We start from the raw sequence: 17,418 nt of genomic DNA, 5'->3' as shown, positions 1-17,418 counted from the left end.
CACCTTGCCTCATGGCTGGAGGTGCCCTGCATTAACCGCAGAAATCACAGATTAGACTGCACATATGTTTTCCTCCCGACTTTAGTAGTTGGGTGCACGTCTTGTAGCCTGTTCACAAGGGCCACATCAGTGGGTATACATTTGTAGATCAATATAATTTACTGAGCAGTAAAATCTCAAGGATCATAAAGGAGGAGTGGGGTATTTTAACTAGGAGTTTTCCAGAGAAAAGTATATTTAGGTCTCAACCAGTGATGTCATATACTAGAGCAGAGACTATTGGAGCAAAGTTGGTGAGGGCAGGTTCGGGTTCATCCCGGAAACAGGTACAAAACCTTTCTAACTGCGAAAAAACTGAACCTTTCCGTGCTGTGGATGCAGCCATTGTAATAATGTACTAAAAGTGGAATGGATATATCACCCTTTGAAAGGTACCCGTATTCCCATCATATTTTTTACTTGTGCATCCACCTATGAGGTGTACAGCATCAAATGCCCCTGTGGGAAAACTTATGTTGGCAAAACAATTCAATGTATACGGGATAAGCTGACTGAACATAAATCGGCAATCAGAAATAGACTAAATCAGCCAGTTGCAAAACATTTCAATGAAAGTGGTCACACTATAAGTCAATTACGTTTTCAAATCCTAGACACGGTGCCAAGAAGGAGACATGGGGGAAACTGTGATAATGAATTATTACGTAAAGAGGCGCAGTGGATAAGAAAATTGGGCACTTTGGCCCCTCACGGTCTAAACCATGACTATGATTTGAATCCATTTGTTGTAAAATAACTTTTAATTATAAGTTGATTTTATTTTTTATAGGTGGTTACATGGACATTTTAATTTCCTTTCTTGGGATCTGAGCTTGTACTGGACACATTTCAGATAAATTGACCTTTTTGATACTATATGGATACAGTTAAATTTGATAACTACGGCATGTAAAATGTAAATGGATACTTATGTAACAATAATTGGACACTTACACATGTTGTTTCCATGTACTTTGTTATAATGTGTGATGACACCAGGGGGCACTGTGCTCCATGTTATTTAAGATCAGGTGATTTTGGAATTTTTAATGCTTGACAAAGAGTGGAGTGCCACTCGAAACGTTGCATAGTGCTGCTGTCCTAAAAGCAATAAAGACGGTTTTAAACTAATAGTAGTGCTGTCTATTGGATGAAAAATGAACCCCAGAAATGCCATTAATCACCTTATAAAATAGTTAATCAGCGGCAACTACAATAGAGGCAACAACTCTAGACATGATAGATCTGCCAGTGATATGGGTAATGCCATCACCATCATATTATTCAAAAAATTGTAGTAAGTGCTGCCTCAAGACACTGTACAGCAGTTGGTACGGACACCTCAAACAGAAAATACAGTGAAAAACAATATGATTGTAAGAATGAGCTGGTATCCAAAGTTCCAAGAGCAGTGGATACTTGGTCCGCAAACACAAGACACAAAGGGGCAAATTTACTATCCTTCGAAAATTCGCCAGTGACGGCTTCGCTCACATCGCCTGACCTTCACAAGAGCCCAGTGTATAGTTTATGTGCCATATGTTATGAAATGTAAGGGGGAAGCTGGATACCCCAGAAAAAATGTACAAACTTTTGCAGCCTATCACCCTGAAAAATTAAAAGTCGTCAGCACTTTGCCTGGTCTGAGGTGGCGAAGGCAAGTCTGGCGCAAGGGATAACGTTCAGTATAAACCGCATCTCAGTGAATTTGCGTAGTTATGTCTATTTGCCAGAGCACAATTTCACCAGGAGTAAGGGAGCGAAGTACCACTAGAGTCTATCTCTTTCGCTAGCGACGATTAGTAAATAGGCGAAGTAACAAAATGACGTCACGCTGCCAAATTGTTTAAATGTCGGGTCTAGTTGCTTGAATTTTATTTTGAATGGTAGTATAGGCAGTGTCATGGCAGAAGGAGAGACATTTTGTGAACACTGTTATTAAGGCAGGCTTTGCATCATCCCAAAAAATCATCCCAAAAAAAATTTTATGTGACAGAATATGGGTAGTGATGGGCGAATCTGTGGCATTTCGATTCACTGAAAAATTCGTGAAACAAGACGCGCGCTACAATTTCGTCGCATGCTGAAAATAATTTGACACAAATGCGTATTTTTTGACGCGCAACATTATTTTTTGGACGCGCAATGCAATTTTATGAACCTGTTTGTGTTACCTTTTTTCAGCTTTGGGGCTACGAATAAAACATTTTCCCTTACTTTCAAGCTTTGTAGACTGTGATGATAAATGAATATGGCATTTTTTTGCTTTGTGTCTGAATGTGCTGAATTGCATTGGAATCAATGAGAAGACCAATTCACACTCATGTTTCGCTTAGTATACTGCTACACACATGCTCTACATTGTTAGAGGACTCTTAGTCCTATCTTTTTCTTTAAAAAAAAAAAATTAGGGCTCCCATTTTGCCAGTTTCTTAAAAACGTCTGGTCGACTGTTAACGCTATCTACTACTTCTCTATATTGCTGTTTAACCAAATAGTACCATCTGTACTTTACTAATAGAAGATTACTAACACAATTACAACTAATAAATCTGAACAGATAGAATCTGTATGCTTTGTATCCCAGATAAAAATGAATAAACCATATAGTTATGTGAATTAACTTTATATTTACATGTAATTATAATGATTCTGAAATACTATGTAATTAAATGTCAATCACGCTGATTGACAATAGTCATAGTTGTGTTATCGAATTCATACAACTTCAAGTACCATCTGAGTATTAGTTAAATGAAAAATAAACTACAAATATGAAGAACTAATGGTGGTGGTGCCGGACAGGTGGTGGTGGTGCTGCCTGGTCAGGTGGTGGTGGTGCCTGGACAGGTGACGGTGCTGGCGCTGCATGGTCAGGTGGGGGTGCTGCCGCAGCTTCAGGATCATTGTCCTGGATCCTCAATTAACATCTATAAGGATGGCATTGGCAGGTATGGGGCGGACAACACAATTAATACAGTATTTTTACAGCAGATAATCTCCATTTGATTTACTTGTTCTCTGCAGTTATATGACAGTTAACTGTTACTGATGTTACACTATTCACCTAAACACACTTTTTGCCCAAAAATAGCAAAATAAATAGGACTCAAGTGGCTTTATTGTAGTTAAGAATGGAAACCTATTTATTGTTTAAATAAATCTACCTTTATGCAAAGTAAAATTATTATTAGCCTTGCCACAGGCCTAAACAAACACACTTTTGCTCCAAAATAGCAAAATAAATAGGAATCAAGTGGCTTTATTGTAGTTAAGAAGGGAAACCTATTTATTCTGTTTAAATAAATCTACCTTTATGCATTTATGCATAAATTATTATTATGCAAAACTTCTTATACACCAATTAGACCGCTCCCAGTTTACCCCCCATGCGCTGCTCCGTGTGCTCCTTGTTGGGTGCTCTGTCCGCAGCATCCCCACCGCTTATCACACACCAAACCAAAAGAAGATGGCACTCCATTGAAGGAAAAGGCAGGTTTATTACAGATCCCACAGGGATCTCAAGCCCTACGCATTTTGGGACTCAATCCTTTAATCATAGGCATTGCCGTCTTCTTTTGGTTTGGTGTAAATTATTATTATTAGCCCTAAACAAACACACATTAGAAGAGAAATCTATTTATTCTGTTTAAATAAATCTACCTTCGACTTCACCTCTCAGCTCCTCAGCTAGGTCTGCGTGCCAGAGGGGCTGCTATAAGGTCCCATAGACAGACAGTATTTAGTGGGCTGTGGGAGCTGTTTGGGCCTCTATGTGGGCTGATTGGGCCTCTGTGTACCTGAAATGCCAGGGCCTATTTTAATTCTCAGTCCAGACCTGAGGCAGGGCATTGGATATTTATATTGTTGATGACCATTTTTGACACACGTACAAAGTGCATGTCATGTGATGCACGCACATCCATTGTGAATTAGCTATATAATTTACTACTCAAATACATTATGGTTATTTTAGTAATAGTGTGACTACATTAGCCAACCATGCTGCAGTATTATAAGTAACATTATTAGAATTAGAATTAAAAGAGGTAGGCCTCAACCAGAAGAAATTAGACTACAATGCAGCAGTACTGAAAGCAAAATTATTTTTAGGAGCCTTGACAGACCCCCAACCAGAAGAAATTAGAGTACAATGCAGCAGTACTGGAAGCAAAATTATTTTTAGGAGCCTTGACAGACCCCAACCAGAAGAAATTAGACTACAAAGAAGTAATATTAGAGTTTAAATTATTTTTAGGAGCCTTGACAGACAGACCCTTGACAGACCCAAGTAGAACATAGAATTAAAATTATAGATTTAGAAGATGTAGGCAGACTCCAACCAGAAAAAATACCAGAAAATACGGCATTATTGGAAGCCACATCATTTTTAGGAGCTTTGGCAGACCCCAACCAGAAGAAATTAGACAACTATGCTGTCACCTAATTTGATGAAATGCTATTAAATTGAGTGTCCCTAAAATCCATCATATATTTTTTAAGTTGCACGTTTCACATAATGCAAACTTTCAATACATGTATAATAACACAACCCTAGCATTGAAGAGATTGTTAATTTGTTATTTGTATGATGACTGAAGCAGCAGGAATTTTGGCAGCAGTCGTTTCAGAGACCTCATTTGTGTACTTGCAGACATCTGGGCAGGACTTTGGGTAATAATAGTTTGACTACATTTGCGAACCATGCAGCAGCATTGGAATGAACTTTATTAGAACCAGAGGAATTAAATGAGGCAGGCCTCAAACAGAAGACATTTGCCTAATAATAAGGCAATAGTAGCATCTAGCAACAGCAGCAACAGTAGTAGTATTGGAATGAACTTTATTAGAACCAGAAGAATTAAATGAGACAGGCCTCAAACAGAAGACATTTACCCACTAAGGGGCAATATTTGAAGAAACATTTTTAGAAGCCATGGTAGGCCTCAACCAGAACTAGCCATGGAACCAGAAATTAGCCAATTAAGCAGTAATATTTGAAGTAACATTTTTAGTAGGCCTCAACCAGAACAAATGGTAGGCCTCAACCAGAACAAATTAGCCGACTAAAGCTGGCCATAGACGCAAAGATCTGATCGTACGAATCGAGGATTCGTACGATTTTCGAACCGTGTGTGGAGAGTTCCGACATTTTTCGTCCGGCGGAGATCGGTCGTTTGGTCGATCGGACAGGGTAGAAAATTTCTGTCGGCTGCCGATAATATCTCTGCATGTATTGCCGATCGTACGATTTTCAGTGGGAGACTGTCACTAGCTTTGGTTGGACATAGATATCGTACGATTGCTGTCAGGGGCAGAACATTGCTGATCTGTTCTTTAACTAATCTGACTGGTAAGACTTTGATCTGAATGGTTAGTGGCGGGTCGGGAGATGGGAAAGTCCGATCGTACGATGATTCGTACGATCGGATCTTTGCATCTATGGCCAGCTTAAGCAGCAATATTTGAAGAAACATTTAAAGTAGGCCTCAACCAGAACACATTAGCCGACTAAGCAGCAATATTTAAAGAAACATTTTTAGAACCCATGGTAGACCTCAACCAGAACAAATACGCAGACTAAGTAGCAATATTTGAAGAAACATTTTTAGAAGCCATGTAGGCCTCAACCAGAAAAAATTAGACGACTAAGCGGCAATATTTGAAGAAACATTTTTAGAAGCCATGGTAGGCCCCACCACAAAAAAATTTGCAGACAATGCAGCAGAACAGCAGTTGGAGCATTGATAGGCCCCCACCACAAAAAATTTTGAAGCAATGCTGAAGTAGTACTAGGGGTAGCAGGCTGCAGTAGCAGGAGCAGACATATCAGCCAGATGGGGAATAGGCAAAACTATGGAGGAGGAGTCTATGGGGTAAATTCACTAAAGGACGAATCGCCTAATGCTAATGTTAATTCGCTAGCGTATTGCATTTTTGTTAATTCGCCGATTCACTAATGGATGCTGGTGTAAATTCGCTAGTTACTTCGCACCATTACGCCTGGCGAATTTGAGCAACAGACGTAACTACGCAAATTCACTGACGCTCGCATTTTTCTGAACGCTACCTTTTACGCCAGACTTCCTTCGCCACCTCAGACCAAGCCAAGTGCAATAGTAGATAGGGATTGCTTCAAAAAAAGTAAAAAATCTTCTAAGTCCCAAAAAACGCTGGCATTTTTTCTTTTTTTATGGGCGATAGGCTGAAAAAGATCGAATTTTTTTTTGGGGCTACCCTCCTTCCCCCCTACATTTCCTAACTCATGGCACCTTAACTATACAGTGGGCACATGTGTAGGGCAAAATAAAAATTTTATTTGCTGTTTTGAAGGTTTCCCAGGCTTGTGTAGTGATGCTACATATACCTCCATTGTAACTTCATTTTTGCGCCGTATGCAAATTAATCATCGCTAGCATAACTTCGCTTTGCTTGGCGAATTAACGCTAGCGCAACTTCGCAACCTTACGCTTCCCCTGAGCGCAACTTTGGATTTTAGTGAATTTGCGTAGCGCTGGCGAAAATACGCGTGGCGAAGTGCGGCTAAGTGGACGCTGGCGCAACTACGAATCTTAGTGAATGAGGGATGAGAGAAGAGTATAGGCAGCAATGGAGAGAGGAGCTATGAGAAAGAGGAGAGGAGGCTAGTCTCTAATGTCTGCAATAAGCACTTGGATATACCTGCTTAACCATGCCTCATTCATTTCGATGAATGTCAGCATATCCACGCTGCCAGTTGATAGCCGTGTCTGCTTTTCAGTGACCACCCCACCTGCAGCATTGAAGATACGCTCTGAAAGGACACTGGCAGGGGGGCAAGCCAGCACCTCCAGAGCGAACTGTGCCAGTACTGGCCACTGATCGAGCCTGGACACCCAAAAATACATGGAGTCATCATCAGGGCGAATGGCGTCCTGCAAGCTGACTGACACTGTGTAGTCAGCCACCATATGCTCCAGCTGCTGCTGGTGGTGGCTTTGGGTGCTGACTGGGCCTATTGCTGCTCGTTGAGGCTCTTGCTGGGTGTGTGGAGTAGTGGAGGCCTAAGAAGTGTCAGTCAGACTGGGGGAAGGCCTCCACTAGTTTTGAGCACAGAGCCCTCCTCAATTGACCCACCCTCCTCTCTCTCTGGCTGGGTATAAGGAACTCCCCCAACTTTCCTTTGTACTGGGGGTTGAGCAAAGTGGCCAACCAGTAATCATCCCGGTCTTTTATAGTACAGACCCTGGGATTGCTCCGGAGACAAGTCTGCATATGGGTAGCCATGTAAAAGGGGTGCCCCTGAAAAAACCTCTTCTTGACTGCCCTCCAGAAGCAGCAGGTCATCTGGTTCTACCTGCCCCTGCTCTGTACCCTTCCAACAAAATAAAAGGTGTCCACTCCCTGACTGCATAAACTCGAGTGTGTGCGAATCCGTTTCTATATGTGTAAGTTGCTAGGGAACCTGGCCGGTTCAACGGAAGAACGCACCTTTGCAGGACTGGTGAACTACAGGTGTGCGGTAGGAAAATTACATTGTACCCTGAGTAGCCCTGGCACTGTGCTCCAGTAGGTAATAGCTGACCACCCAGCGCTGCTCTACGAGGCGCTCCACCATGTGCAGGGTGGAATTCCAGTGCTTCGGGCAGGTCACAGATCAGCGGGTAGGGTGGTAGATGATGCTGCTGCTGCATCCATGCCGAAGACGCGATGGTGGTGGGGGACCTGCGAAAATGGCCACATACCCTACGTACCTTTTCCAGCAAGTCACCCAACCCTTGGTAGCTCATGAGGAAGCGCTGCACCACAAGGTTGAGGCACGTGGGTCAGGCAAAGCAAGGCACGTGGGTCAGGTGGCCTAGGATGGCGGCCAGCAGGTTGCGACCGTTGTCACAAACAATTTTACCTGCTTGGAGCTGGCAGGGAGTGAACCACCGCTGCACCTGAGTCTGGAAGGTGGCCATGAGCTCACGTGCATTATGACTCCTCTCACCCAGAGAGAGGAGTTGCAGCACAGCCTGACAGCGCTTGTGCTGCACTGAAGTGTTACTGCAAGGACGCTTCAGGGGTGGCTCATCCATAGCGGAGGAGGAGGAAGTGGGCGTGTGGGGTTTGCCCTGTACCCCACAGAGAGGCACCTGTAGCCTGAGGGGAGCGCCCCTGCTTGCACCCTCCCCAGCACTCATCAGTGCAGTGCACCCAGCACCAACAGCATGATCCAGCGACAGGGACACATTCTCCACCACCTGCTGGTGGAGGGCAGGGACGGCCTATCTGGCAAAATAGTGGCAGTTGGGGATCTGCCAGTTAGGGGCAGCGTAAGCCATCAGCTGTCGGAAGGGGGCTGCGTCAACTAGCTGATAGGATGTTGCCAGGCAGGCATTGAGCCTCTGCACTTGGGGGTGGCTGGGGGGGCGAAAGGTGCCTTGCGGCCAAGGAACTTGGGGAGGGAAACCTGTCAGGACAGGGGCTGCACTGATGATGGCAGTGAGGAGGAGGCAGAAGGGGCTGCAGAAGAGGCAGAGCTACACAGTGGCCGCCTCCAACTATGAGCCTCAGAATCCTCTTCCCTTGCTACAGGGGATGGGGAGCTAGCAACTTTTCCCTGAGGAATGGGAGGAGGTGGACCGGAACACCACTGCCCCCCAATGCCCGGGCACTTTGGTGTTACTCCCACGTCATCCTGTGATGACGTTTCATATGGGAACTTAAATCCGACGTTCATAAATGTGGCCCTGTCTGCCCCCTTCTAACTTTCTGCCGGTAGAGCTGGCACACCGCTACCGACTGGTCCTCAGTCTGGCAGGTAAAAAATGCCCACACTGCTGACGTGCAGGCCACCGCCTTGCCTGCTGTGGATGGTCCCCACCCATACGCCCAGAGGCTCTGGACCCTGGTGCAGTGCTGTCCTGTTGCCTGCCCCCCTAGCAAAGGTTGGTGAGGTTTTCTGCCTCTGTGGGGCCAGCTCATCATCCTCATCATCAATAACACACAATTCCCCCCGCCCCTGAACTGCTGCTGCTATCCTCCTGAGCTGGCTCCCAGGGTCTGTCTCTGTCATCATCCTCCCCCAGACCAGACCCTGCATCATATATGGCATCAACAACCACATCCAGCATGCTTGTGTCTGAACCCACACCAGCAGCCTCCTGCCCTGCCATTAGGGGACCTGCTAATATCCCCTACTGATGTGGGCTGTGCCATGACCTCCTCATCAGACATGAATACTGCCTGATCATCATGAAAAAGATCATGGGTGTCTGGGCCCAAGTCCACCTCAGGATCAAACATTAAGGGGGATGGGGTGTCCCCCAGCACTGAGCTGGCAGGTGACGCCACCTCCTGCCTCTCACTGGTGAGTGCTGGAGAGGAGGTAGCCTGGGTCAGCCAGTCTACCACCGCCTCTGCCTGCTGCGAGCATATGGGTCATGAAGCAGTGGCAAAAAAATCTGGCACAATCCTACGTGTGGCAGTTGCCCCCACTGCGACCCAATGCCACCTGCTGCTGTGACGCTTGCTGCTGCTGTTGCTATGATGGGAGAAAAAAATAAAACCCTAAACTATAACCCCTCAGCAGAAGTGTGTACCCACAAGGAATATATACACACACACAGACAAAGACAGTTAGTCCTAACAAGGGCTATTGAGTTGTGAGCAGGCAAGCAGAAGAGGGAAAACAGTAAACTGAAATCTACAACTTCCATTAACTCCACTAACTGCTCTAGCTAATAAAACACAAATTCTCTCTATCTCCTGCTCTCTCTAACCTACCAAAAAGACACTGAGTAATGGCTGCCTCTACACTTCCTTATATAGACAGTGGGAGGGCTCAAATCTAATTGGTTGCTGTGACTGATGTTCCATTTGTCGTGCGTTGTTTTTTTTGATGCACGTGCCTTCAGCATCAAGATTCCGTGCGCGTCAAATAATTCAATGTGTGGCAAAAAAAGCCGAGAATTTCACTAAGGCAAATTTATTCGCCCATCACTAAATATGGGCCCTCATGTCCATGCACAGGCACACAATTAGACAATAAGGAGGAATGGGGAATGTGAGGAGGTCACTAACATCTAGGAAGTGCTAAATGGAAAGTGGAAGTAATTATAACTATTATAACTTTTATAACAGGTACAGGCACTTTATTAAAAATGAATTTGGGTTTCATGTTTAATTTGAAAAGGACTTTTATTATACAGAGTTTTATGTCTGCGTGGTGGGTGCCCTTTAAAAGGTGGTTCACCTTTGCCCTTTTGTTCTGTCTGTGTTTTTTCCTTGAAGATGTTTGACTAGTCTTCCAACTGGCTTTCTCAATTCAGAATAACTTGTACATAGGATCTTTCTTTGGTATATTTCCTTTGGAATGTTGCTCCAATCAGCATAATATGTTTATCTTAATCCACAATGATGTAATTAAATTAGGTCCCTTCCTGTGAGAGGTGCCAAACCAGCATTGTATGTGGCAGACAATAGATGTCACATCCCCCCTCCCCCGCCTCTATTCAAGCTTGGTTTCTCAGTTTTTACATATATGGCTTCTTTAACACATCTTTTGAACCAGTCGCAGTCTTTAAACATGTGCCCTGGCTCTTCTGTGCTGTGCCATACGCTGGTGTAACTCGTTTGGTTTCCCCCACATACAAATCAGAGCACTCCTCACTGCAGTGCACTGCATGCACACTGTTACTCTTCTTGAGCTTTGGGGTTGGGTCTTTTGGGTGAACTAGTTGCTGCCTCAGTGTGTTGCTGGGTTTAAAGCAGATAGGGATGTGGTGTTTTTCTGACACCCCAGTTCCCATATGTATGGGAGGACCAAGTTCTTTCTCCTGTCCTGTTTTCCACCTTCACCAGTAGTCTTAATCTTTTTCTACTGGTTTTCACAAAATTACACTCTGGATACCCACAGGTCTTCAGGGCCCCTCTGAGATGTTTAATTTAGTAACTTTTTCACAGAGCACCAGGCAGTATAGGGTCTATACCCTCTCTATACTCCAGATCTATATGGGGATAATTAAGGCCAGTGAAGGAAAAAAGAGTACATATATAATGAACTGTACAGAATTCTAAATATAGACAATAAATAAATATATATTATAATTTAAGTAAAAAGATAAGTAATACTACATTATCAGAAGAATCCAAAATTTATGTTATGAGTATACAAAATCTATAAAATTGTCAAAATCAATTAGTTAGATCACACTTACAGAAATCTAATCAAAACTGGAGCACACTAGTTACAAAAGCATGGAATCTCCCACTATTTATTTAAACCTCCATAGTTTTCAGTGGTTTTCAATTGGTATATTCAGAATGATTGCAACCTGCAGAGTTTTTTCTCAAAGTCTCCCCCTCTAGTATCTCTTGGTGGTTTATCTATAATCTGAAAGGTTACATTTGCACTTCCTTGATGTTTTTCTACTAGGTGTTTTGCTACCGCAGACTTAAAATCCTTCCTATACACTGCGGACGGACATGTGCTCCCAAAACCATGTGCTAGCCATACGGATGGTCTTACTAACATATTGGGCATTGCAGTCATATGTAATCAGATAAACAATCCCCTTAGAAGTAAAATTAAAATATTGATAAATATTATTCAACATGCCTGTAACAGAACTTCGGAAATTTTTTGATAGTTTAATATTGGAACAAGTTTTACATCTACGTAACGGCATAGCTGGCAGACGTCACATCCAAGCGTCCAGAAAGAAACCATGCAGCAAGCTGATCGTGGAGGAAACGCTGGTCGGGACCCCAACAGCATTTGCTGGAAAAGACTTGTAGCAGTACGGATTTGCACGGATAAGTGACTATATGCCTGGTTTTAACTACTAAAATGTGAGTGTAACCAATTGGTTTTTTAGATATTTAATAAAAAGGGTTTTACACTATTTTTGCGCATTTTTAACCTCTTCCAGCCTAGAAGAAATATCTTGCAACTTTACATTCTCCAACAAACGTGATGTGCACTTGTTAAATTTAAACGTTCGTAAGTACCCATCCAATAGCCACCTGTGGTGAATTTTAAAGGGTAACTGCACCAAATAGATTTTTTTGGTTGTGGAACTACAACTCCCAGTAAAATACTACACTATAAAAAATTCATCTTTTTCCTTTTTCCATCATACTCTTTCCCTTGAGCTTTTAGTTAGCGCTGACCTTTAAAGAAAATTTTGGACTGTAGTTTCCACTGTGTTGATGTGTTCAGTGAAAGTCTGTAACTCCTGTGTGTGTATTTTAACCCATGTGTCATCCACATATTGGAACCAATGACTGGGAGTGATTCATTTGAAGCTATCCAGGGCTTTTCTTTCCACTTCCTCCATCTACAGGTTTGCCACAATGGGCAAAACTGGTGATCCCATGGCGCAGCCATACTTCTGCCTGTAGAACTTATCCTTGTACTTGAAATAGGTGGTACTTAGGCATAGGTCCAGTAAGAAACATACTTGCTCTGGGTTTAACTTCATTCTGTTGTCAAGGGTGTTATCTTTTAGCAACCATTTTCTAACTGTTTTAACTGCCTCTTCGATGGGAATGCACGTAAAAAGATTAAAAAAAAAAAGTAACATCATAGGATACCATTGTTTCTTCTGTGCCCAGTACCAGCCCTTGGATTTTGTTAGTAAAATCCTGGCAGTTCTGTATGTGATGCTTTGTATTTCCAACCATAGGGGCTAGGATGTTGGCTAGGTATTTTGTCATATTGTAGGTCACAGAGTTAATGCTGCTGACAATAGGTCTGAGAGGGGCCCCTTCCTTGTGTATCTTAGGGAGTCCATAAACATGGAGGGGTTTCCCCAGGGTAGAGGCAATTATATGTGTGGCCCGATCAATAGCTTTGTCTTCCTTCAGCTGTTTAAAGAGGTCTATGAAATTTTTCCTGTAACTGTTGGTTGGGTCCCTTCTTAGGGCTTCATACATGTTGCTTAGAAGTGTGGTCACCTTTGCATGGTAGTCTGATGTATTAAGTACAACTGTGAATCTTCCTTTATCCGTAGGCAGAATGGTGATATTCGAGTCCGTTTTGAGGGATGTCGGTGCTTCCCTTTCCTGTGATGTTTGGATTGATGGAGGTGGTTTAGCACTGACTAGGGCTGCAGACACTTTCATGTGAAGATGTTCAGCCTCATTTCCTCGTACTTTGTTGTTATTGATTGAGGCTTCATTAGCTGCGATAATATCTACCACAGGGGTGGTTTTTGGAGATATTGCAAAGTTTAACCCTTTGGCTATGACCTCCAACATTCCAGAGGCTATATACTGAAGAAAGATCCTATGTACAAGTTATTTCTGATTTGAGAAAGCCAGTTGGATAACTAGTGAAACATCTTCAAGGAAACAGTGAGTCCAGTTGATTTGACTTATTTCTACAGATATACCATGACCTGGATGGTCACAAACATATTGCAACTCATTTTGGGGGAGAAAACAGCAAGAAAACTGGCAGACTATAGAAACCACCTGCGCTTAAACCTCCGATGCTGACAACATGGGCTAATACCATGCGGTATATGTCTAGATTCCACGGTAGAGGGCCACAGCAGATTCTACAGAAGGAAACCAAGCAGATTCTACAGAAGACCCATAAATTACTGCTGAACAAATGTTTAAGACAGACCCATTTTACAGTTGATGCCTTACAACACAACATCACTCAGGTAGAACAAAGCTTGGTTACCTACCGCAATCTGGGAAAGAGCGAGGGGGTTCACAAAACAAGCACAGCTTTGTCAGCAAGGAAAGGAGCAAGGAAAAGGCAACAGAACAAGTTCTCCATCTTGGTATCCCGTTCTGGGAATAACCAAAAAGGAGAAATTAACCTGGAGGAGAAAAGAAGGAACTGGGACACAGGAAAATAAAGAAAAGTGGGTAAAGAATCTGTATATTCCAGTGGATATATACTGAGGAAAGATCCTATGTACAAGTTATTCTGAATTGAGAAGGAAAAAACACAGCGAGTCCAGTTGATTTGACTTATTTCTACAGATACACCATGGCCTGGATGAATGAGAATCTTCACAAACATTTTGTTCTGTCTCTTTACAGCTTTTAAATGGTGTTTATGGACCCTGACAGCCAAAAAGCTATTACTAATGTTTCTGTTCAGGTATTCATATTCCATGCTTTCATTCACACCACTGCCTAGTTTATCAGTATGAGAAATAAACCAGATTATTGTCAGCATATAAATGGTATTTAAACCATATAAACTGATTAGTTGACTAAGAGAGGTTTGCAGCAAATAGTAAGTAGCCAAGGCATTAAGTAAAAATCATAAACCATTGTAGGAGACACTGAAACAGTAATTTGAAAGGTATGTGGAAAAACCAGGACAGGGCAGAGTTCCAAAGGTCAAAAGAATATAGAACAGGCAGGGAGGGTGATCCACTCATAGAATGCAAGTGCAAAGTTCTAAGATTGATGCAAAATTGAGCACACATTGATGACATTCAGAAAGGTACTTGCACCCACATGTACTTCTGATAACTTGTGACAATGCCAATGCATCATCCAGCCTGTTCCGATGAACAATGCGCAAGTGCATGTATTACACTTTAATGTAATGCATTCTCATATATTGTTATAATATGATGTTATGTTGACACCCATTGTGCAATGATGTGTCTTTTAAATGGGTAAATTGTATATTTCATCAGTAGTATTTTCATGTTCTCTTTCAGCTTCCACATTGCGTCATTGTTATGCCTTTTAAAATATGCAGTAATCCCCAATTGCCTGTTTACACCATATAATCTCATAAATTAGTAGTAGCTCACGTTTTACCTGTCTATTGCCAAAACAACCATTGTGATTCTGTGTGGATGAAATGCTGTCAATCTCTGTGTAAAGTTAATTGAGCAGACAGTTGGCAAGCCCTCCTACAGTAGGACATGCAAACCAATTTCTTTTAGGGCTGCTATCAGAGGAAAAACAGGCAGGGCCCAGACAGGGCCGGAACTAGAGGTAGGCAGAAGAGTCGCCTGCCAAGAGAGAAAGGATGGGGGGCACTGGGCAGGTGCTTGTTAAAGCATCCTCTGTCTACCTCTAGTCTGTGTTCACTCACCCCTCCGCTTCTCACCCGTGTCCCTGCGGCCCTGCGAGATATCATTGTGCTGGGTTTTCATTTTGAGGGGTTGAACTTGATGGACTTTTACTTTTTTCAACCCGATTTAACTATGTAACTATGTATACACAAGGTGAAGGGGGGTGGGCGGAGCGAGGTAGCCGGCCCAGTTGCCTAGAACGCCCGGTTGGCCTGGCCTAGACTATCATGTAACGGTCAAGATTTTCTGATAAGGGGGCAGGGTTTTGATCCAGAGTTGGATGTATGAAGATCAGGGCAAGACAGAAGCATGAACAGGCAGTTATGAGGCCTCACTATTCCTCATGCAAACACTGACCACAGTCTTTAGAGCGTGGTTTACCTTTACATAAAATTTTAGTATGATACAGAAAGTGATAGTTTGCAAACGTTTTCAATTTGTTTTGTGTTTTTCAAGTATCTTTACGGTTGTATGGTCTTTTGCACAGGGCTCTCTTTTATCGGTTTTGTTTTTCATGTAATATGTACAGTATGCACCCATTAAACATTGTTTTTTTTAATTATTGCCTTCCTTTCCTCCCTCTTTCAAGCTTTCCAATTGTGGTCACTGACCCTGACAGCTAAAAAACTATTGCTCTGTGAAGATGCAGTTTTATTGTTACTGGTATTTTCTATTCTGACTGTTTATTCTTCATCTTCTAGGCTTTTGTTTAAATTATGCAGAATACTCTCCCTTTGCTGATGCAGGATTGAACTTTAATTTACACAGTAGAAAGATGGTAGTGCCGATTTTAGATTCATGTTGGCCTTAACACCTGACAAAAGAGGCCAGCCCCCAAAATGTTGTTTTTTAAAGTAACAAATTGCAGCAACTATCCCTGCTTTCACCTTCTCTTGCATAAGATTTGCCACTGTTTTGTTCTGTACTAGGGCCAATTTTATTGAATTTGCACATTAATTGACTTGGAGGGCAGCATTAAAGAAGAACTAAGCCCTAAAAATTAATATGGCTAAAATCACCATATTTTATATACTGAACTTATTACACCAGCCTAAAGTTTCATCTTCTTAATAGCAGCGATGATCCAGGACTTCATACTTGTCACAGGGTTACACCATCTTAGAAAGTGTCTGCAACACTCACATACTCACTGGGCTCTGAGCAGCTGTTGAGAAGCTAAGCTTTGGAGTTGTTGCAAATTATCAAGCAGAAAATGAGGCTAACGTAATATAAGATGATGCTACAAGGGTGTTTATTAAATTCTGATGCTAGTTGCACTGGTTTCCGTGCTTTTATTTAGTAATTATCTGTATTAATTACTAATCAGACTTATATTTTTACTCTGTCCCTAAGCTCAGTAAGTGACAGCAGCACAGAGCATGCTCCAGAAAAAAAGATGGAGAGCTACTGGGACATCTTTGGAGGCACAGATCTTCACTGCCAAAGGGCTGCTGTTGCCTTTTGCTGGTACAGAAGCCCAAAAACATAATGTACAACATTTCTAGCCTACTTTAGTTAAGCTTTAGTTCTCCTTTAAGCACAGTTTGCTGATAAAACAAAACTATGCAGACTTGATTATGCAGGGTATCAAGGATCATCCGTGATGGAAGATCATTACAAATCTGAGCAGATACATTTAACAGACATAAATGTAAAGGTTAGGGCTATGCAGGGTTAAAGATATGCAGGCTTTGTATACGAAAAAGCCAAGACTAATAGAGGTGCATCCTCGATGAAGGATGGCGGAGTAGTATAAATTTTGCTGTAGTAAGCCATGGTCGGCTGTCAGAATGAGGGCCAGCAGGATATTAGTAAAAATAATAGTAAAAATCCATGTCCCACTGTGATACCTTCAGTTACATCGAGTATGAGAAACAATAGCCTGCCTGAAAGCATACTACACCATAAAAATCATCACAGAATCCCTTTAAGTCTTCACTAGGGACCCCTGGGAAAGGCAAGATGGCAACAGGATGCTTTCCCCCCAGAATGGTACTTTTTTCACTAAAAGGAGCACCAAACTATGGGGAAAACAGTGTCTAAATTTACTGGTGGGCACCTTATTTTTGGCATCCCCAATTATTTAATCTTTTATTCAAGTTATAAAAAGTGAAGTAGCGAAGGGTAACTAAGCTAATAAAATAAAAAATGTGGATCTGAGTTATGAAGTTATGTTAGTCAAGTTGTTTTTTTTTCCGTTGGGATAAGAAGCTTCAATTCAAATTAAAATGGTATAATAGTGATCTAAGTGTGTATTAATCACACTAACCACAGTTCATCATTCAAAAACTGATATTCCAAAGGACACAAGTAGAGCCCTTACAATCAGAGGAATTGCTGTTTCAGCTTGAAA

At 42.3% G+C, this 17,418-nt stretch overlaps 1 long non-coding RNA gene across 5 annotated transcripts in view; it reads left to right on the top strand.

Moving 5' to 3' along the window:
• Positions 1-15,624, top strand: part of LOC108717899 — a 45,371-nt gene extending 29,747 nt beyond the window's left edge. For 2 of the 5 annotated variants that reach the window (XR_001935919.2, XR_005961559.1), the window contains exons 4-5: positions 11,655-11,856; positions 13,020-15,624. This is a non-coding gene — a long non-coding RNA (uncharacterized LOC108717899). Of the gene's footprint in view, positions 1-11,654; positions 12,008-13,019 lie in introns of all 5 variants that reach the window. The other 3 variants (XR_001935922.2, XR_005961558.1, XR_001935920.2) reach the window with 2 other exon arrangements.
• Positions 15,625-17,418: the final 1,794 nt, after the last annotated feature.

This window comes from Xenopus laevis, chromosome 5S (assembly GCF_017654675.1).
Source record: "Xenopus laevis strain J_2021 chromosome 5S, Xenopus_laevis_v10.1, whole genome shotgun sequence".
Taxonomy (NCBI): domain Eukaryota; kingdom Metazoa; phylum Chordata; class Amphibia; order Anura; family Pipidae; genus Xenopus; species Xenopus laevis.
This window is presented reverse-complemented; position numbering and strand designations above follow the sequence as displayed.